Source organism: Zootoca vivipara, chromosome 8 (assembly GCF_963506605.1).
Source record: "Zootoca vivipara chromosome 8, rZooViv1.1, whole genome shotgun sequence".
Classification (NCBI taxonomy): domain Eukaryota; kingdom Metazoa; phylum Chordata; class Lepidosauria; order Squamata; family Lacertidae; genus Zootoca; species Zootoca vivipara.
In genome coordinates, this window is record NC_083283.1 from 74,637,763 (window position 1) to 74,660,151 (window position 22,389).

Sequence of the window (22,389 nt, forward strand, 5' to 3'; positions counted from 1 at the left end):
CCCCTGATACGTTCGGCGGTGGATACAGAAGGGTTTTTATCATAGGGAATATAATCAGGCCTCGACAACTTAACCTGCGGAGAAAACTTTTTTTATGAAAAAAATCCCTGACCGGCGGGTCAGAATTTCACAAAAAATCTGACGTTACCCTATTCACTCAAAAATGGTGCCAAACTGTTGCAAAGACTCCCCTGATACGTTTGACGGTGGATACAGAAGGGTTTTTATCGTAGGGAATAAAATCAGGCCTCGACAACTTAACATGCGGAAAAACTTTTTTTTTGAAAAAAATCCCTGACCGGCGGGTCAGAATTTCACCAAAAATCTGATGTTACCCGATTCACTCAAAAATGGTGCCAAACTGTTGCAAAGACATCCCTGATACGTTCGGCGGTGGATACGGAAGGGTTTTTATCATAGGGAATAAAATCAGGCCTCGACAACTTAACCTGCGGAAAAACTATTTTTGGAAAAAATCCCTGACCGGCGGGTCAGAATTTCACCAAAAATCTGACGTTACCCGATTCACTCAAAAATGGTGCCAAACTGTTGCAAAGACTCCCCTGATACGTTTGGAGGTGGATACAGAAGGGTTTTTATCATAGGGAATAAAATCAGGCCTTGACAACTTAACCTGCGGAAAAACTTTTTTTTGAAAAAAAAAATCCCTGACCGGCGGGTCAGAATTTCACAAAAAATCTGACGTTACCCGATTCACTCAAAAATGGTGCCAAACTGTTGCAAAGACTCCCCTGATACGTTTGGCGGTGGATACGGAAGGGTTTTTATCATAGGGAATAAAATCAGGCCTCGACAACTTAACCTGCGGAAAAACTTTTTTTTGAAAAAAAAGCCTGACCGGTGGGTCAGAATTTCACCAAAAATCTGACGTTACCCGATTCACTCAAAAACGGTGCCAAACTGTTGCAAAGACTCCCATGATACGTTTGGCAGTGGATACAGAAGGGTTTTTATCATAGGGAATAAAATCAGGCCTCGACAACTTAACCTGCGGAAAAAACTTTTTTTAAAAAAAATCCCTGACCGGCGGGTCAGAATTTCACCAAAAATCTGACGTTACCCGATTCACTCAAAAACGGTGCCAAACTGTTGCAAAGACTCCCCTGATACGTTTGGCGGTGGATACAGAAGGGTTTTTATCATAGGGAATAAAATCAGACCTCGACAACTTAACCTGCGGGAAAACTTTTTTTTGAAAAAAATCCCTGACCGGCGGGTCAGAATTTCACCAAAAATCTGACGTTACCCGATTCACTCAAAAACGGTGCCAAACTGTTGCAAAGACTCCCCTGATACGTTTGACGGTGGATACAGAAGGGTTTTTATCGTAGGGAATAAAATCAGGCCTCGACAACTTAACATGCGGAAAAACTTTTTTTTGAAAAAAATCCCTGACCGGCGGGTCAGAATTTCACCAAAAATCTGACGTTACCCGATTCACTCAAAAACGGTGCCAAACTGTTGCAAAGACTCCCCTGATACGTTCGGCGGTGGATACGGAAGGGTTTTTATCATAGGGAATAAAATCAGGCCTCGACAACTTAACCTGCGGAAAAACTTTTTTTTGAAACAAATCCCTGACCGGCGGGTCAGAATTTCACCAAAAATCTGACGTTACCCGATTCACTCAAAAATGGTGCCAAACTGTTGCAAAGACTCCCCTGATACGTTCGGCGGTGGATACGGAAGGGTTTTTATCATAGGGAATAAAATCAGGCCTCGACAACTTAACCTGCGGAGAAAACTTTTTTTTGAAAAAAAAACCCTGACCGGCGGGTCAGAATTTCACCAAAAATCTGACGTTACCCGATTCACTAAAAAACGGTGCCAAACTGTTGCAAAGACTCCCCTGATACGTTTGGCGGTGGATACAGAAGGGTTTTTATCGTAGGGAATAAAATCAGGCCTCGACAACTTAACCTGCGGAAAAACTTTTTTTTGAAAAAAATCCCTGACCGGCGGGTTAGAATTTCACCAAAAATCTGACGTTACCCGATTCACTCAAAAATGGTGCCAAACTGTTGCAAAGACTCTCCTGATACGTTTGGCGGTGGATACAGAAGGGTTTTTATCATAGGGAATAAAATCAGGCCTCGACACCTTAACCTGCGGAAAAACTATTTTTGGAAAAAATCCCTGACCGGCGGGTCAGAATTTCACCAAAAATCTGACGTTACCCGATTCACTCAAAAACGGTGCCAAACTGTTGCAAAGACTCCCCTGATACGTTTGGCGGTGGATACAGAAGGGTTTTTATCATAGGGAATAAAATCAGACCTCGACAACTTAACCTGCGGATAAACTTTTTTTTGAAAAAAAATCCCTGACCGGCGGGTCAGAATTTCACCAAAAATCTGACGTTACCCGATTCACAAAAAAACGGTGCCAAACTGTTGCAAAGACTCCCCTGATACGTTTGACGGTGGATACAGACGGGTTTTTATCATAGGGAATAAAATCAGGCCTCGACAACTTAACCTGCGGAAAAACTTTTTTTTGAAAAAAAATCCCTGACCGGCGGGTCAGAATTTCACCAAAAATCTGACGTTACCCGATTCACTCAAAAATGGTGCCAAACTGTTGCAAAGACTCCCCTGATACGTTTGGCGTCGGATGCGGAAGGGTTTTTATCATAGGGAATAAAATCAGACCTCGACAACTTAACCTGCGGAGAAAACTTTTTTTTGAAAAAAATCCCTGACCGGCGGGTCAGAATTTCACCAAAAATCTGACGTTACCCGATTCACTCAAAAACGGTGCCAAACTGTTGCAAAGACTCCCCTGATACGTTTGGCGGTGGATACAGAAGGGTTTTTATCATAGGGAATAAAATCAGGCCTCGACAACTTAACCTGCGGGGAAAAAAAAATTTTGAAAAAAAAAACCTGACCGGCGGGTCAGAATTTCACCAAAAATCTGACGTTACCCGATTCACTCAAAAATGGTGCCAAACTGTTGCAAAGACTCCCCTGATACGTTTGGCGGTGGATACAGAAGGGTTTTTATCATAGGGAAAAAAATCAGGCCTTGACAACTTAACCTGCGGAAAAAACTTTTTTTTGAAAAAAATCCCTGACCGGCGGGTCAGAATTTCACAAAAAATCTGACGTTACCCGATTCACTCAAAAATGGTGCCAAACTGTTGCAAAGACTCCCCTGATACGTTTGGCGGTGGATACGGAAGGGTTTTTATCATAGGGAATAAAATCAGGCCTCGACAACTTAACCTGCGGAGAAAACTTTTTTTTGAAAAAAATCCCTGACCGGCGGGTCAGAATTTCACCAAAAATCTGACGTTACCCGATTCACTCAAAAACGGTGCCAAACTGTTGCAAAGACTCCCCTGATACGTTTGGCGGTGGATACAGAAGGGTTTTTATCATAGGGAATAAAATCAGGCCTCGACAACTTAACCTGCGGGGAAAAAAGAATTTTGAAAAAAAAAACCTGACCGGCGGGTCAGAATTTCACCAAAAATCTGACGTTACCCGATTCACTCAAAAATGGTGCCAAACTGTTGCAAAGCCTCTCCTGAAACATTTGGCGGTGGATACAGAAGGGTTTTTATCATAGGGAAGAAAATCAGGCCTCGACAACTTAACCTGCGGAAAAACTTTTTTTTGAAAAAAAAACCCTGACCGGCGGGTCAGAATTTCACCAAAAATCTGACGTTACCCGATTCACTCAAAAACGGTGCCAAACTGTTGCAAAGCCTCTCCTGATACATTTGGCGGTGGATACGGAAGGGTTTTTATCATAGGGAATAAAATCAGGCCTCGACAACTTAACCTCCGGAAAAAACTTTTTTTTGAAAAAAATCCCTGACCGGCGGGTCAGAATTTCACCAAAAATCTGACGTTACCCGATTCACTCAAAAATGGTGCCAAACTGTTGCAAAGACTCCCCTGATACGTTTGACGGTGGATACAGAAGGGTTTTTATCGTAGGGAATAAAATCAGGCCTCGACAACTTAACATGCGGAAAAACTTTTTTTTGAAAAAAATCCCTGACCGGCGGGTCAGAATTTCACCAAAAATCTGACGTTACCCGATTCACTCAAAAATGGTGCCAAACTGTTGCAAAGACTCTCCTGATACGTTTGGCGGTGGATACAGAAGGGTTTTTATCATAGGGAATAAAATCAGGCCCCGACACCTTAACCTGCGGAAAAACTATTTTTGGAAAAAATCCCTGACCGGCGGGTCAGAATTTCACCAAAAATCTGACGTTACCCGATTCACTCAAAAATGGTGCCAAACTGTTGCAAAGACTCCCCTGATACGTTTGGCGGTGGATACAGAAGGGTTTTTATCATAGGGAATAAAATCAGGCCTTGACAACTTAACCTGCGGGAAAAACTTTTTTTTGAAAAAAATCCCTGACCGGCGGGTCAGAATTTCACAAAAAATCTGACGTTACCCGATTCACTCAAAAATGGTGCCAAACTGTTGCAAAGACTCCCCTGATACGTTTGGCGTTGGATACGGAAGGGTTTTTATCATAGGGAATAAAATCAGGCCTCGACAACTTAACCTGCGGAAAAACTTTTTTTTGAAAAAAAACCCTGACCGGCGGGTCAGAATTTCACCAAAAATCTGACGTTACCCGATTCACTCAAAAACGGTGCCAAACTGTTGCAAAGACTCCCATGATACGTTTGGCGGTGGATACAGAAGGGTTTTTATCGTAGGGAATAAAATCAGGCCTCGACAACTTAACATGCGGAAAAACTTTTTTTTGAAAAAAATCCCTGACCGGCGGGTTAGAATTTCACCAAAAATCTGACGTTACCCGATTCACTCAAAAATGGTGCCAAACTGTTGCAAAGACTCTCCTGATACGTTTGGCGGTGGATACAGAAGGGTTTTTATCATAGGGAAAAAAATCAGGCCTTGACAACTTAACCTGCGGAAAAAACTTTTTTTTGAAAAAAATCCCTGACCGGCGGGTCAGAATTTCACAAAAAATCTGACGTTACCCGATTCACTCAAAAATGGTGCCAAACTGTTGCAAAGACTCCCCTGATACGTTTGGCGGTGGATACGGAAGGGTTTTTATCATAGGGAATAAAATCAGGCCTCGACAACTTAACCTGCGGAAAAACTTTTTTTTGAAAAAAAACCCTGACCGGCGGGTCAGAATTTCACCAAAAATCTGACGTTACCCGATTCACTCAAAAACGGTGCCAAACTGTTGCAAAGACTCCCCTGATACGTTTCACGGTGGATACAGAAGGGTTTTTATCGTAGGGAATAAAATCAGGCCTCGACAACTTAACATGCGGAAAAACTTTTTTTTGAAAAAAATCCCTGACCGGCGGGTCAGAATTTCACCAAAAATCTGACGTTACCCGATTCACTCAAAAATGGTGCCAAACTGTTGCAAAGACTCCCCTGATACGTTCGGCGGTGGATACGGAAGGGTTTTTATCATAGGGAATAAAATCAGGCCTCGACAACTTAACCTGCGGAAAAACTTTTTTTTGAAAAAAATCCCTGACCGGCGGGTCAGAATTTCACCAAAAATCTGACGTTACCCGATTCACTCAAAAATGGTGCCAAACTGTTGCAAAGACTCCCCTGATACGTTCGGCGGTGGATACGGAAGGGTTTTTATCATAGGGAATAAAATCAGGCCTCGACAACTTAACCTGCGGAGAAAACTTTTTTTTGAAAAAAAAACCCTGACCGGCGGGTCAGAATTTCACCAAAAATCTGACGTTACCCGATTCACTCAAAAACGGTGCCAAACTGTTGCAAAGACTCCCCTGATACGTTTGGCGGTGGATACAGAAGGGTTTTTATCGTAGGGAATAAAATCAGGCCTCGACAACTTAACCTGCGGAAAAACTTTTTTTTGAAAAAAATCCCTGACCGGCGGGTTAGAATTTCACCAAAAATCTGACGTTACCCGATTCACTCAAAAATGGTGCCAAACTGTTGCAAAGACTCTCCTGATACGTTTGGCGGTGGATACAGAAGGGTTTTTATCATAGGGAATAAAATCAGGCCTCGACACCTTAACCTGCGGAAAAACTATTTTTGGAAAAAATCCCTGACCGGCGGGTCAGAATTTCACCAAAAATCTGACGTTACCCGATTCACTCAAAAACGGTGCCAAACTGTTGCAAAGACTCCCCTGATACGTTTGGCGGTGGATACAGAAGGGTTTTTATCATAGGGAATAAAATCAGACCTCGACAACTTAACCTGCGGGAAATAAAAATTTTTGAAAAAAAAAACCTGACCGGCGGGTCAGAATTTCACCAAAAATCTGACGTTACCCGATTCACTCAAAAATGGTGCCAAACTGTTGCAAAGACTCTCCTGATACGTTTGGCCTCGACAAATTAACCTGCGGAAAAACTTTTTTTTGAAAAAAAATCCCTGACCGGCGGGTCAGAATTTCACCAAAAATCTGACGTTACCCGATTCACTCAAAAACGGTGCCAAACTGTTGCAAAGACTCCCCTGATACGTTTGGCGGTGGATGCGGAAGGGTTTTTATTATAGGGAATAAAATCAGGCCTCGACAACTTAACCTGCGGAGAAAACTTTTTTTTGAAAAAAATCCCTGACCGGCGGGTCAGAATTTCACCAAAAATCTGACGTTACCCGATTCACTCAAAAATGGGGCCAAACTGTTGCAAAAACTCTCCTGATACGTTTGGCGGTGGATACAGAAGGGTTTTTATCATAGGGAATAAAATCAGGCCTCGACAACTTAACCTGCGGAAAAACTTTTTTTTGAAAAAAATCCCTGACCGGCGGGTCAGAATTTCACCAAAAATCTGACGTTACCCGATTCACTCAAAAATGGTGCCAAACAGTTGCAAAGACTCCCCTGATACGTTCGGCGGTGGATACAGAAGGGTTTTCATCATAGGGAATAAAATCATGCCTCGACAACTTAACCTGGGGAAAAACTTTTTTTTGAAAAAAATCCCTGACCGGCGGGTCAGAATTTCACCAAAAATCTGACCTTACCCGATTCATTGAAAAACGGTGCCAAACTGTTGCAATGACTCCCCTGATACGTTTGGCGGTGGATAGAGAAGGGTTTTTTATCATAGGGAATAAAATCAGGCCTCAACAACTTAACCTGCGGGAAAACTTTTTTTTGAAAAAAATCCCTGACCGGCGGGTCAGAATTTCACAAAAAATCTGACGTTACCCTATTCACTCAAAAATGGTGCCAAACTGTTGCAAAGACTCCCTTGATACGTTTGGCGGTGGATACAGAAGGGTTTTTATCATAGGGAATAAAATCAGACCTCGACAACTTAACCTGCGGGAAATAAAAATTTTTGAAAAAAAAAACCTGACCGGCGGGTCAGAATTTCACCAAAAATCTGACGTTACCCGATTCACTCAAAAATGGTGCCAAACTGTTGCAAAGACTCTCCTGATACGTTTGGCCTCGACAAATTAACCTGCGGAAAAACTTTTTTTTGAAAAAAAATCCCTGACCGGCGGGTCAGAATTTCACCAAAAATCTGACGTTACCCGATTCACTCAAAAACGGTGCCAAACTGTTGCAAAGACTCCCCTGATACGTTTGGCGGTGGATGCGGAAGGGTTTTTATTATAGGGAATAAAATCAGGCCTCGACAACTTAACCTGCGGAGAAAACTTTTTTTTGAAAAAAATCCCTGACCGGCGGGTCAGAATTTCACCAAAAATCTGACGTTACCCGATTCACTCAAAAATGGGGCCAAACTGTTGCAAAAACTCTCCTGATACGTTTGGCGGTGGATACAGAAGGGTTTTTATCATAGGGAATAAAATCAGGCCTCGACAACTTAACCTGCGGAAAAACTTTTTTTTGAAAAAAATCCCTGACCGGCGGGTCAGAATTTCACCAAAAATCTGACGTTACCCGATTCACTCAAAAATGGTGCCAAACAGTTGCAAAGACTCCCCTGATACGTTCGGCGGTGGATACAGAAGGGTTTTCATCATAGGGAATAAAATCATGCCTCGACAACTTAACCTGGGGAAAAACTTTTTTTTGAAAAAAATCCCTGACCGGCGGGTCAGAATTTCACCAAAAATCTGACCTTACCCGATTCATTGAAAAACGGTGCCAAACTGTTGCAATGACTCCCCTGATACGTTTGGCGGTGGATAGAGAAGGGTTTTTTATCATAGGGAATAAAATCAGGCCTCAACAACTTAACCTGCGGAAAAACTTTTTTTTGAAAAAAATCCCTGACCGGCGGGTCAGAATTTCACAAAAAATCTGACGTTACCCTATTCACTCAAAAATGGTGCCAAACTGTTGCAAAGACTCCCTTGATACGTTTGGCGGTGGATACAGAAGGGTTTTTATCAGAGGGAATAAAATCAGCCTCGACAACTTAACCTGTGGAAAAACTTTTTTCTGAAAAAAATCCCTGACCGGCAGGTCAGAATTTCACCAAAAATCTGACGTTACCCTATTCACTCAAAAATGGTGCCAAACTGTTGCAAAGACTCCCCTGATACGTTTGGCGGTGGATAGAGAAGGGTTTTTATCATAGGGAATAAAATCAGGCCTCGACAACTTAACATGCGGAAAAACTTTTTTTTGAAAAAAATCCCTGACTGGCGGGTCAGAATTTCACCAAAAATCTGACGTTACCCGATTCACTCAAAAACGGTGCCAAACCGTTGCAAAGACTCCCCTGATACGTTTGACGGTGGATACAGAAGGGTTTTTATCATAGGGAATAAAATCAGGCCTCGACAACTTAACCTGCGGAAAAACTTTTTTTTGAAAAAAGTCCCTGACCGGCGGGTCAGAATTTCACCAAAAATCTGACCTTACCCGATTCATTCAAAAACGGTGCCAAACTGTTGCAATTACTCCCCTGATACGTTTGGCGGTGGATAGAGAAGGGTTTTTATCATAGGGAATAAAATCAGGCCTCGACAACTCAACCTGCGGAAAAACTTCAAAAAAAAAAAATCCCTGACCGGCGGGTCAGAATTTCACCAAAAATCTGACGTTACCCGATTCACTCAAAAATGGTGCCAAACTGTTGCAAAGACTCCCCTGATACGTTTGGCGGTGGATACGGAAGGGTTTTTATCATAGGGAATAAAATCAGGCCTCGACAACTTAACCTGCGGAGAAAACTTTTTTTTGAAAAAAATCCCTGACCGGCGGGTCAGAATTTCACCAAAAATCTGACATTACCCAATTCACTCAAAAATGGTGCCAAACTGTTGCAAAGACTCCCCTGATACGTTCGGCGGTGGATACAGAAGGGTTTTTATCATAGGGAATATAATCAGGCCTCGACAACTTAACCTGCGGAGAAAACTTTTTTTATGAAAAAAATCCCTGACCGGCGGGTCAGAATTTCACAAAAAATCTGACGTTACCCTATTCACTCAAAAATGGTGCCAAACTGTTGCAAAGACTCCCCTGATACGTTTGACGGTGGATACAGAAGGGTTTTTATCGTAGGGAATAAAATCAGGCCTCGACAACTTAACATGCGGAAAAACTTTTTTTTTGAAAAAAATCCCTGACCGGCGGGTCAGAATTTCACCAAAAATCTGATGTTACCCGATTCACTCAAAAATGGTGCCAAACTGTTGCAAAGACATCCCTGATACGTTCGGCGGTGGATACGGAAGGGTTTTTATCATAGGGAATAAAATCAGGCCTCGACAACTTAACCTGCGGAAAAACTATTTTTGGAAAAAATCCCTGACCGGCGGGTCAGAATTTCACCAAAAATCTGACGTTACCCGATTCACTCAAAAATGGTGCCAAACTGTTGCAAAGACTCCCCTGATACGTTTGGAGGTGGATACAGAAGGGTTTTTATCATAGGGAATAAAATCAGGCCTTGACAACTTAACCTGCGGAAAAACTTTTTTTTGAAAAAAAAAATCCCTGACCGGCGGGTCAGAATTTCACCAAAAATCTGACGTTACCCGATTCACTCAAAAACGGTGCCAAACTGTTGCAAAGACTCCCATGATACGTTTGGCAGTGGATACAGAAGGGTTTTTATCATAGGGAATAAAATCAGGCCTCGACAACTTAACCTGCGGAAAAAACTTTTTTTAAAAAAAATCCCTGACCGGCGGGTCAGAATTTCACCAAAAATCTGACGTTACCCGATTCACTCAAAAACGGTGCCAAACTGTTGCAAAGACTCCCCTGATACGTTTGGCGGTGGATACAGAAGGGTTTTTATCATAGGGAATAAAATCAGACCTCGACAACTTAACCTGCGGGAAAACTTTTTTTTGAAAAAAATCCCTGACCGGCGGGTCAGAATTTCACCAAAAATCTGACGTTACCCGATTCACTCAAAAACGGTGCCAAACTGTTGCAAAGACTCCCCTGATACGTTTGACGGTGGATACAGAAGGGTTTTTATCGTAGGGAATAAAGTCAGGCCTCGACAACTTAACATGCGGAAAAACTTTTTTTTGAAAAAAATCCCTGACCGGCGGGTCAGAATTTCACCAAAAATCTGACGTTACCCGATTCACTCAAAAATGGTGCCAAACTGTTGCAAAGACTCCCCTGATACGTTCGGCGGTGGATACGGAAGGGTTTTTATCATAGGGAAGAAAATCAGGCCTCGACAAATTAACCTGCGGAAAAACTTTTTTTTGAAAAAAATCCCTGACCGGCGGGTCAGAATATCACCAAAAATCTGACGTTACCCGATTCACTCAAAAACAGTGCCAAACTGTTGCAAAGACTCCCCTGATACGTTTGGCGGTGGATACAGAAGGGTTTTTATCATAGGGAATAAAATCAGGCCTCGACAACTTAACCTCCGGAAAAAACTTTTTTTTGAAAAAAATCCCTGACCGGCGGGTCAGAATTTCACCAAAAATCTGACGTTACCCGATTCACTCAAAAATGGTGCCAAACTGTTGCAAAGACTCCCCTGATACGTTTGACGGTGGATACAGAAGGGTTTTTATCGTAGGGAATAAAATCAGGCCTCGACAACTTAACATGCGGAAAAACTGTTTTTTGAAAAAAATCCCTGACCGGCGGGTCAGAATTTCACCAAAAATCTGACGTTACCCGATTCACTCAAAAATGGTGCCAAACTGTTGCAAAGACATCCCTGATACGTTCGGCGGTGGATACGGAAGGGTTTTTATCATAGGGAATAAAATCAGGCCTCGACAACTTAACCTGCGGAAAAACTATTTTTGGAAAAAATCCCTGACCGGCGGGTCAGAATTTCACCAAAAATCTGACGTTACCCGATTCACTCAAAAATGGTGCCAAACTGTTGCAAAGACTCCCCTGATACGTTTGGCGGTGGATACAGAAGGGTTTTTATCATAGAGAATAAAATCAGGCCTTGACAACTTAACCTGCGGAAAAACTTTTTTTTTGAAAAAAAAATCCCTGACCTGCGGGTCAGAATTTCACAAAAAATCTGACGTTACCCGATTCACTCAAAAATGGTGCCAAACTGTTGCAAAGACTCCCCTGATACGTTTGGCGGTGGATACGGAAGGGTTTTTATCATAGGGAATAAAATCAGGCCTCGACAACTTAACCTGCGGAAAAACTTTTTTTTGAAAAAAATCCCTGACCGGCGGGTCAGAATTTCACCAAAAATCTGACGTTACCCGATTCACTCAAAAATGGTGCCAAACTGTTGCAAAGACTCCCCTGATACGTTCGGCGGTGGATACGGAAGGGTTTTTATCATAGGGAATAAAATCAGGCCTCGACAACTTAACCTGCGGAGAAAACTTTTTTTTGAAAAAAAAACCCTGACCGGCGGGTCAGAATTTCACCAAAAATCTGACGTTACCCGATTCACTCAAAAACGGTGCCAAACTGTTGCAAAGACTCCCCTGATACGTTTGGCGGTGGATACAGAAGGGTTTTTATCGTAGGGAATAAAATCAGGCCTCGACAACTTAACCTGCGGAAAAACTTTTTTTTGAAAAAAATCCCTGACCGGCGGGTTAGAATTTCACCAAAAATCTGACGTTACCCGATTCACTCAAAAATGGTGCCAAACTGTTGCAAAGACTCTCCTGATACGTTTGGCGGTGGATACAGAAGGGTTTTTATCATAGGGAATAAAATCAGGCCTCGACACCTTAACCTGCGGAAAAACTATTTTTGGAAAAAATCCCTGACCGGCGGGTCAGAATTTCACCAAAAATCTGACGTTACCCGATTCACTCAAAAACGGTGCCAAACTGTTGCAAAGACTCCCCTGATACGTTTGGCGGTGGATACAGACGGGTTTTTATCATAGGGAATAAAATCAGGCCTCGACAACTTAACCTGCGGAAAAACTTTTTTTTGAAAAAAAAATCCCTGACCGGCGGGTCAGAATTTCACCAAAAATCTGACGTTACCCGATTCACTCAAAAATGGTGCCAAACTGTTGCAAAGACTCCCCTGATACGTTTGGCGTCGGATGCGGAAGGGTTTTTATCATAGGGAATAAAATCAGGCCTCGACAACTTAACCTGCGGAGAAAACTTTTTTTTGAAAAAAATCCCTGACCGGCGGGTCAGAATTTCACCAAAAATCTGACGTTACCCGATTCACTCAAAAACGGTGCCAAACTGTTGCAAAGACTCCCCTGATACGTTTGGCGGTGGATACAGAAGGGTTTTTATCATAGGGAATAAAATCAGGCCTCGACAACTTAACCTGCGGGGAAAAAAAAATTTTGAAAAAAAAAACCTGACCGGCGGGTCAGAATTTCACCAAAAATCTGACGTTACCCGATTCACTCAAAAATGGTGCCAAACTGTTGCAAAGCCTCTCCTGATACATTTGGCGGTGGATACAGAAGGGTTTTTATCATAGGGAAGAAAATCAGGCCTCGACAACTTAACCTGCGGAAAAACTTTTTTTTGAAAAAAAACCCTGACCGGCGGGTCAGAATTTCACCAAAAATCTGACGTTACCCGATTCACTCAAAAACGGTGCCAAACTGTTGCAAAGCCTCTCCTGATACATTTGGCGGTGGATACAGAAGGGTTTTTATCATAGGGAATAAAATCAGGCCTCGACAACTTAACCTGCGGAAAAACTTTTTTTTGAAAAAAATCCCTGACCGGCGGGTCAGAATTTCACCAAAAATCTGACGTTACCCGATTCACTCAAAAACAGTGCCAAACTGTTGCAAAGACTCCCCTGATACGTTTGGCGGTGGATACAGAAGGGTTTTTATCATAGGGAATAAAATCAGGCCTTGACAACTTAACCTGCGGAAAAAACTTTTTTTTTGAAAAAAATCCCTGACCGGCGGGTCAGAATTTCACAAAAAATCTGACGTTACCCGATTCACTCAAAAATGGTGCCAAACTGTTGCAAAGACTCCCCTGATACGTTTGACGGTGGATACAGAAGGGTTTTTATCGTAGGGAATAAAATCAGGCCTCGACAACTTAACATGCGGAAAAACTTTTTTTTGAAAAAAATCCCTGACCGGCGGGTCAGAATTTCACCAAAAATCTGACGTTACCCGATTCACTCAAAAATGGTGCCAAACTGTTGCAAAGACTCTCCTGATACGTTTGGCGGTGGATACAGAAGGGTTTTTATCATAGGGAATAAAATCAGGCCTCGACACCTTAACCTGCGGAAAAACTATTTTTGGAAAAAATCCCTGACCGGCGGGTCAGAATTTCACAAAAAATCTGACGTTACCCGATTCACTCAAAAATGGTGCCAAACTGTTGCAAAGACTCCCCGGATACGGAAGGGTTTTTATCATAGGGAATAAAATCAGGCCTCGACAACTTAACCTGCGGAAAAACTTTTTTTTGAAAAAAAAACCCTGACCGGCGGGTCAGAATTTCACCAAAAATCTGACGTTACCCGATTCACTCAAAAACGGTGCCAAACTGTTGCAAAGACTCCCATGATACGTTTGGCGGTGGATACAGAAGGGTTTTTATCATACGGAATAAAATCAGGCCTCGACAACTTAACCTGCGGAAAAACTTTTTTTTGAAAAAAAACCCTGACCGGCGGGTCAGAATTTCACCAAAAATCTGACGTTACCCGATTCACTCAAAAACGGTGCCAAACTGTTGCAAAGACTCCCCTGATACGTTTCACGGTGGATACAGAAGGGTTTTTATCGTAGGGAATAAAATCAGGCCTCGACAACTTAACATGCGGAAAAACTTTTTTTTGAAAAAAATCCCTGACCGGCGGGTCAGAATTTCACCAAAAATCTGACGTTACCCGATTCACTCAAAAATGGTGCCAAACTGTTGCAAAGACTCCCCTGATACGTTCGGCGGTGGATACGGAAGGGTTTTTATCATAGGGAATAAAATTAGGCCTCGACAACTTAACCTGCGGAAAAACTGTTTTTTGAAAAAAATCCCTGACCGGCGGGTCAGAATTTCACCAAAAATCTGACGTTACCCGATTCACTCAAAAATGGTGCCAAACTGTTGCAAAGACTCCCCTGATACGTTCGGCGGTGGATACGGAAGGGTTTTTATCATAGGGAATAAAATCAGGCCTCGACAACTTAACCTGCGGAGAAAACTTTTTTTTGAAAAAAAAACCCTGACCGGCGGGTCAGAATTTCACCAAAAATCTGACGTTACCCGATTCACTCAAAAACGGTGCCAAACTGTTGCAAAGACTCCCCTGATACGTTTGGCGGTGGATACAGAAGGGTTTTTATCGTAGGGAATAAAATCAGGCCTCGACAACTTAACCTGCGGAAAAACTTTTTTTTGAAAAAAATCCCTGACCGGCGGGTTAGAATTTCACCAAAAATCTGACGTTACCCGATTCACTCAAAAATGGTGCCAAACTGTTGCAAAGACTCTCCTGATACGTTTGGCGGTGGATACAGAAGGGTTTTTATCATAGGGAATAAAATCAGGCCTCGACACCTTAACCTGCGGAAAAACTATTTTTCGAAAAAATCCCTGACCGGCGGGTCAGAATTTCACCAAAAATCTGACGTTACCCGATTCACTCAAAAACGGTGCCAAACTGTTGCAAAGACTCCCCTGATACGTTTGGCGGTGGATACAGAAGGGTTTTTATCACAGGGAATAAAATCAGACCTCGACAACTTAACCTGCGGGAAATAAAAATTTTTGAAAAAAAAAACCTGACCGGCGGGTCAGAATTTCACCAAAAATCTGACGTTACCCGATTCACTCAAAAATGGTGCCAAACTGTTGCAAAGACTCTCCTGATACGTTTGGCCTCGACAAATTAACCTGCGGAAAAACTTTTTTTTGAAAAAAAATCCCTGACCGGCGGGTCAGAATTTCACCAAAAATCTGACGTTACCCGATTCACTCAAAAACGGTGCCAAACTGTTGCAAAGACTCCCCTGATACGTTTGGCGGTGGATGCGGAAGGGTTTTTATTATAGGGAATAAAATCAGGCCTCGACAACTTAACCTGCGGAGAAAACTTTTTTTTGAAAAAAATCCCTGACCGGCGGGTCAGAATTTCACCAAAAATCTGACGTTACCCGATTCACTCAAAAATGGGGCCAAACTGTTGCAAAGACTCTCCTGATACGTTTGGCGGTGGATACAGAAGGGTTTTTATCATAGGGAATAAAATCAGGCCTCGACAACTTAACCTGCGGAAAAACTTTTTTTTGAAAAAAATCCCTGACCGGCGGGTCAGAATTTCACCAAAAATCTGACGTTACCCGATTCACTCAAAAATGGTGCCAAACTGTTGCAAAGACTCCCCTGATACGTTCGGCGGTGGATACAGAAGGGTTTTTATCATAGGGAATAAAATCATGCCTCGACAACTTAACCTGGGGAAAAACTTTTTTTTGAAAAAAATCCCTGACCGGCGGGTCAGAATTTCACCAAAAATCTGACCTTACCCGATTCATTGAAAAACGGTGCCAAACTGTTGCAATGACTCCCCTGATACGTTTGGCGGTGGATAGAGAAGGGTTTTTTATCATAGGGAATAAAATCAGGCCTCAACAACTTAACCTGCGGAAAAACTTTTTTTTGAAAAAAATCCCTGACCGGCGGGTCAGAATTTCACAAAAAATCTGACGTTACCCGATTCACTCAAAAATGGTGCCAAACTGTTGCAAAGACTCCCTTGATACGTTTGGCGGTGGATACAGAAGGGTTTTTATCAGAGGGAATAAAATCAGCCTCGACAACTTAACCTGTGGAAAAACTTTTTTCTGAAAAAAATCCCTGACCGGCAGGTCAGAATTTCACCAAAAATCTGACGTTACCCTATTCACTCAAAAATGGTGCCAAACTGTTGCAAAGACTCCCCTGATACGTTTGGCGGTGGATAGAGAAGGGTTTTTATCATAGGGAATAAAATCAGGCCTCGACAACTTAACATGCGGAAAAACTTTTTTTTGAAAAAAATCCCTGACTGGCGGGTCAGAATTTCACCAAAAATCTGACGTTACCCGATTCACTCAAAAACGGTGCCAAACCGTTGCAAAGACTCCCCTGATACGTTTGACGGTGGATACAGAAGGGTTTTTATCATAGGGAATAAAATCAGGCCTCGACAACTTAACCTGCGGAAAAACTTTTTTTTGAAAAAAGTCCCTGACCGGCGGGTCAGAATTTCACCAAAAATCTGACCTTACCCGATTCATTCAAAAACGGTGCCAAACTGTTGCAATTACTCCCCTGATACGTTTGGCGGTGGATAGAGAAGGGTTTTTATCATAGGGAATAAAATCAGGCCTCGACAACTCAACCTGCGGAAAAACTTCAAAAAAAAAAAATCCCTGACCGGCGGGTCAGAATTTCACCAAAAATCTGACGTTACCCGATTCACTCAAAAATGGTGCCAAACTGTTGCAAAGACTCCCCTGATACGTTTGGCGGTGGATACGGAAGGGTTTTTATCATAGGGAATAAAATCAGGCCTCGACAACTTAACCTGCGGAGAAAACTTTTTTTTGAAAAAAATCCCTGACCGGCGGGTCAGAATTTCACCAAAAATCTGACGTTACCCGATTCACTCAAAAATGGTGCCAAACTGTTGCAAAGACTCCCCTGATACGTTCGGCGGTGGATACAGAAGGGTTTTTATCATAGGGAATATAATCAGGCCTCGACAACTTAACCTGCGGAGAAAACTTTTTTTATGAAAAAAATCCCTGACCGGCGGGTCAGAATTTCACAAAAAATCTGACGTTACCCTATTCACTCAAAAATGGTGCCAAACTGTTGCAAAGACTCCCCTGATACGTTTGACGGTGGATACAGAAGGGTTTTTATCGTAGGGAATAAAATCAGGCCTCGACAACTTAACATGCGGAAAAACTTTTTTTTTTAAAAAAATCCCTGACCGGCGGGTCAGAATTTCACCAAAAATCTGATGTTACCCGATTCACTCAAAAATGGTGCCAAACTGTTGCAAAGAAATCCCTGATACGTTCGGCGGTGGATACGGAAGGGTTTTTATCATAGGGAATAAAATCAGGCCTCGACAACTTAACCTGCGGAAAAACTATTTTTGGAAAAAATCCCTGACCGGCGGGTCAGAATTTCACCAAAAATCTGACGTTACCCGATTCACTCAAAAATGGTGCCAAACTGTTGCAAAGACTCCCCTGATACGTTTGGCGGTGGATACAGAAGGGTTTTTATCATAGGGAATAAAATCAGGCCTTGACAACTTAACCTGCGGAAAAACTTTTTTTTGAAAAAAAATCCCTGACCGGCGGGTCAGAATTTCACAAAAAATCTGACGTTACCCGATTCACTCAAAAATGGTGCCAAACTGTTGCAAAGACTCCCCTGATACGTTTGGCGGTGGATACGGAAGGGTTTTTATCATAGGGAATAAAATCAGGCCTCGACAACTTAACCTGCGGAAAAACTTTTTTTTGAAAAAAAAGCCTGACCGGTGGGTCAGAATTTCACCAAAAATCTGACGTTACCCGATTCACTCAAAAACGGTGCCAAACTGTTGCAAAGACTCCCATGATACGTTTGGCAGTGGATACAGAAGGGTTTTTATCATAGGGAATAAAATCAGGCCTCGACAACTTAACCTGCGGAAAAAACTTTTTTTAAAAAAAATCCCTGACCGGCGGGTCAGAATTTCACCAAAAATCTGACGTTACCCGATTCACTCAAAAACGGTGCCAAACTGTTGCAAAGACTCCCCTGATACGTTTGGCGGTGGATACAGAAGGGTTTTTATCATAGGGAAGAAAATCAGGCCTCGACAAATTAACCTGCGGAAAAACTTTTTTTTGAAAAAAATCCCTGACCGGCGGGTCAGAATATCACCAAAAATCTGACGTTACCCGATTCACTCAAAAACAGTGCCAAACTGTTGCAAAGACTCCCCTGATACGTTTGGCGGTGGATACAGAAGGGTTTTTATCATAGGGAATAAAATCAGGCCTCGACAACTTAACCTCCGGAAAAAACTTTTTTTTGAAAAAAATCCCTGACCGGCGGGTCAGAATTTCACCAAAAATCTGACGTTACCCGATTCACTCAAAAATGGTGCCAAACTGTTGCAAATACTCCCCTGATACGTTTGACGGTGGATACAGAAGGGTTTTTATCGTAGGGAATAAAATCAGGCCTCGACAACTTAACATGCGGAAAAACTTTTTTTTTGAAAAAAATCCCTGACCGGCGGGTCAGAATTTCACCAAAAATCTGACGTTACCCGATTCACTCAAAAACGGTGCCAAACTGTTGCAAAGACATCCCTGATACGTTCGGCGGTGGATACGGAAGGGTTTTTATCATAGGGAATAAAATCAGGCCTCGACAACTTAACCTGCGGAAAAACTATTTTTGGAAAAAATCCCTGACCGGCGGGTCAGAATTTCACCAAAAATCTGACGTTACCCGATTCACTCAAAAATGGTGCCAAACTGTTGCAAAGACTCCCCTGATACGTTTGGCGGTGGATACAGAAGGGTTTTTATCATAGGGAATAAAATCAGGCCTTGACAACTTAACCTGCGGAAAAACTTTTTTTTGAAAAAAAAATCCCTGACCTGCGGGTCAGAATTTCACAAAAAATCTGACGTTACCCGATTCACTCAAAAATGGTGCCAAACTGTTGCAAAGACTCCCCTGATACGTTTGGCGGTGGATACGGAAGGGTTTTTATCATAGGGAATAAAATCAGGCCTCGACAACTTAACCTGCGGAAAAACTTTTTTTTGAAAAAAAACCCTGACCGGCGGGTCAGAATTTCACCAAAAATCTGACGTTACCCGATTCACTCAAAAACGGTGCCAAACTGTTGCAAAGACTCCCATGATACGTTTGGCGGTGGATACAGAAGGGTTTTTATCATACGGAATAAAATCAGGCCTCGACAACTTAACCTGCGGAAAAAACTTTTTTTTGAAAAAAAACCCTGACCGGCGGGTCAGAATTTCACCAAAAATCTGACATTACCCGATTCACTCAAAAACGGTGCCAAACTGTTGCAAAGACTCCCCTGATACGTTTCACGGTGGATACAGAAGGGTTTTTATCGTAGGGAATAAAATCAGGCCTTGACAATTAACATGCGGAAAAACTTTTTTTTGAAAAAAATCCCTGACCGGCGGGTCAGAATTTCACCAAAAATCTGACGTTACCCGATTCACTCAAAAATGGTGCCAAACTGTTGCAAAGACTCCCCTGATACGTTTGGCGTCGGATGCGGAAGGGTTTTTATCATAGGGAATAAAATCAGGCCTCGACAACTTAACCTGCGGAGAAAACTTTTTTTTGAAAAAAATCCCTGACCGGCGGGTCAGAATTTCACCAAAAATCTGACGTTACCCGATTCACTCAAAAACGGTGCCAAACTGTTGCAAAGACTCCCCTGATACGTTTGGCGGTGGATACAGAAGGGTTTTTATCATAGGGAATAAAATCAGGCCTCGACAACTTAACCTGCGGGGAAAAAAAAATTTTGAAAAAAAAAACCTGACCGGCGGGTCAGAATTTCACCAAAAATCTGACGTTACCCGATTCACTCAAAAATGGTGCCAAACTGTTGCAAAGCCTCTCCTGATACATTTGGCGGTGGATACAGAAGGGTTTTTATCATAGGGAAGAAAATCAGGCCTCGACAACTTAACCTGCGGAAAAACTTTTTTTTGAAAAAAAACCCTGACCGGCGGGTCAGAATTTCACCAAAAATCTGACGTTACCCGATTCACTCAAAAACGGTGCCAAACTGTTGCAAAGCCTCTCCTGATACATTTGGCGGTGGATACAGAAGGGTTTTTATCATAGGGAAGAAAATCAGGCCTCGACAAATTAACCTGCGGGAAAACTTTTTTTTGAAGAAAATCCCTGACCGGCAGGTCAGAATTTCACCAAAAATCTGACGTTACCCGATTCACTCAAAAACAGTGCCAAACTGTTGCAAAGACTCCCCTGATACGTTTGGCGGTGGATACAGAAGGGTTTTTATCATAGGGAATAAAATCAGGCCTTGACAACTTAACCTCCGGAAAAAACTTTTTTTTGAAAAAAATCCCTGACCGGCGGGTCAGAATTTCACCAAAAATCTGACGTTACCCGATTCACTCAAAAATGGTGCCAAACTGTTGCAAAGACTCCCCTGATACGTTTGACGGTGGATACAGAAGGGTTTTTATCGTAGGGAATAAAATCAGGCCTCGACAACTTAACATGCGGAAAAACTTTTTTTTGAAAAAAATCCCTGACCGGCGGGTCAGAATTTCACCAAAAATCTGACGTTACCCGATTCACTCAAAAATGGTGCCAAACTGTTGCAAAGACTCTCCTGATACGTTTGGCGGTGGATACGGAAGGGTTTTTATCATAGGGAATAAAATCAGGCCTCGACAACTTAACCTGCGGAAAAACTTTTTTTTGAAAAAAAACCCTGACCGGCGGGTCAGAATTTCACCAAAAATCTGACGTTACCCGATTTACTCAAAAACGGTGCCAAACTGTTGCAAAGACTCCCATGATACGTTTGGCGGTGGATACAGAAGGGTTTTTATCATACGGAATAAAATCAGGCCTCGACAACTTAACCTGCGGAAAAACTTTTTTTTGAAAAAAAACCCTGACCGGCGGGTCAGAATTTCACCAAAAATCTGACGTTACCCGATTCACTCAAAAACGGTGCCAAACTGTTGCAAAGACTCCCCTGATACGTTTGGCGGTGGATACAGAAGGGTTTTTATCGTAGGGAATAAAATCAGGCCTCGACAACTTAACATGCGGAAAAACTTTTTTTTGAAAAAAATCCCTGACCGGCGGGTCAGAATTTCACCAAAAATCTGACGTTACCCGATTCACTCAAAAATGGTGCCAAACTGTTGCAAAGACTCTCCTGATACGTTTGGCGGTGGATACGGAAGGGTTTTTATCATAGGGAATAAAATCAGGCCTCGACAACTTAACCTGCGGAAAAACTTTTTTTTGAAAAAAAACCCTGACCGGCGGGTCAGAATTTCACCAAAAATCTGACGTTACCCGATTCACTCAAAAACGGTGCCAAACTGTTGCAAAGACTCCCATGATACGTTTGGCGGTGGATACAGAAGGGTTTTTATCATACGGAATAAAATCAGGCCTTGACAACTTAACCTGCGGAAAAACTTTTTTTTGAAAAAAAACCCTGACCGGCGGGTCAGAATTTCACCAAAAATCTGACGTTACCCGATTCACTCAAAAACGGTGCCAAACTGTTGCAAAGACTCCCCTGATACGTTTCACGGTGGATACAGAAGGGTTTTTATCGTAGGGAATAAAATCAGGCCTCGACAACTTAACATGCGGAAAAACTTTTTTTTGAAAAAAATCCCTGACCGGCGGGTCAGAATTTCACCAAAAATCTGACATTACCCGATTCACTCAAAAATGGTGCCAAACTGTTGCAAAGACTCCCCTGATACGTTCGGCGGTGGATACGGAAGGGTTTTTATCATAGGGAATAAAATCAGGCCTCGACAACTTAACCTGCGGAAAAACTTTTTTTTGAAAAAAATCCCTGACCGGCGGGTCAGAATTTCACCAAAAATCTGACGTTACCCGATTCACTCAAAAATGGTGCCAAACTGTTGCAAAGACTCCCCTGATACGTTCGGCGGTGGATACGGAAGGGTTTTTATCATAGGGAATAAAATCAGGCCTCGACAACTTAACCTGCGGAGAAAACTTTTTTTTGAAAAAAATCCCTGACCGGCGGGTCAGAATTTCACCAAAAATCTGACGTTACCCGATTCACTCAAAAACGGTGCCAAACTGTTGCAAAGACTCCCCTGATACGTTTGACGGTGGATACAGACGGGTTTTTATCATAGGGAATAAAATCAGGCCTCGACAACTTAACCTGCGGAGAAAACTTTTTTTTGAAAAAAAAACCCTGACCGGCGGGTCAGAATTTCACCAAAAATCTGACGTTACCCGATT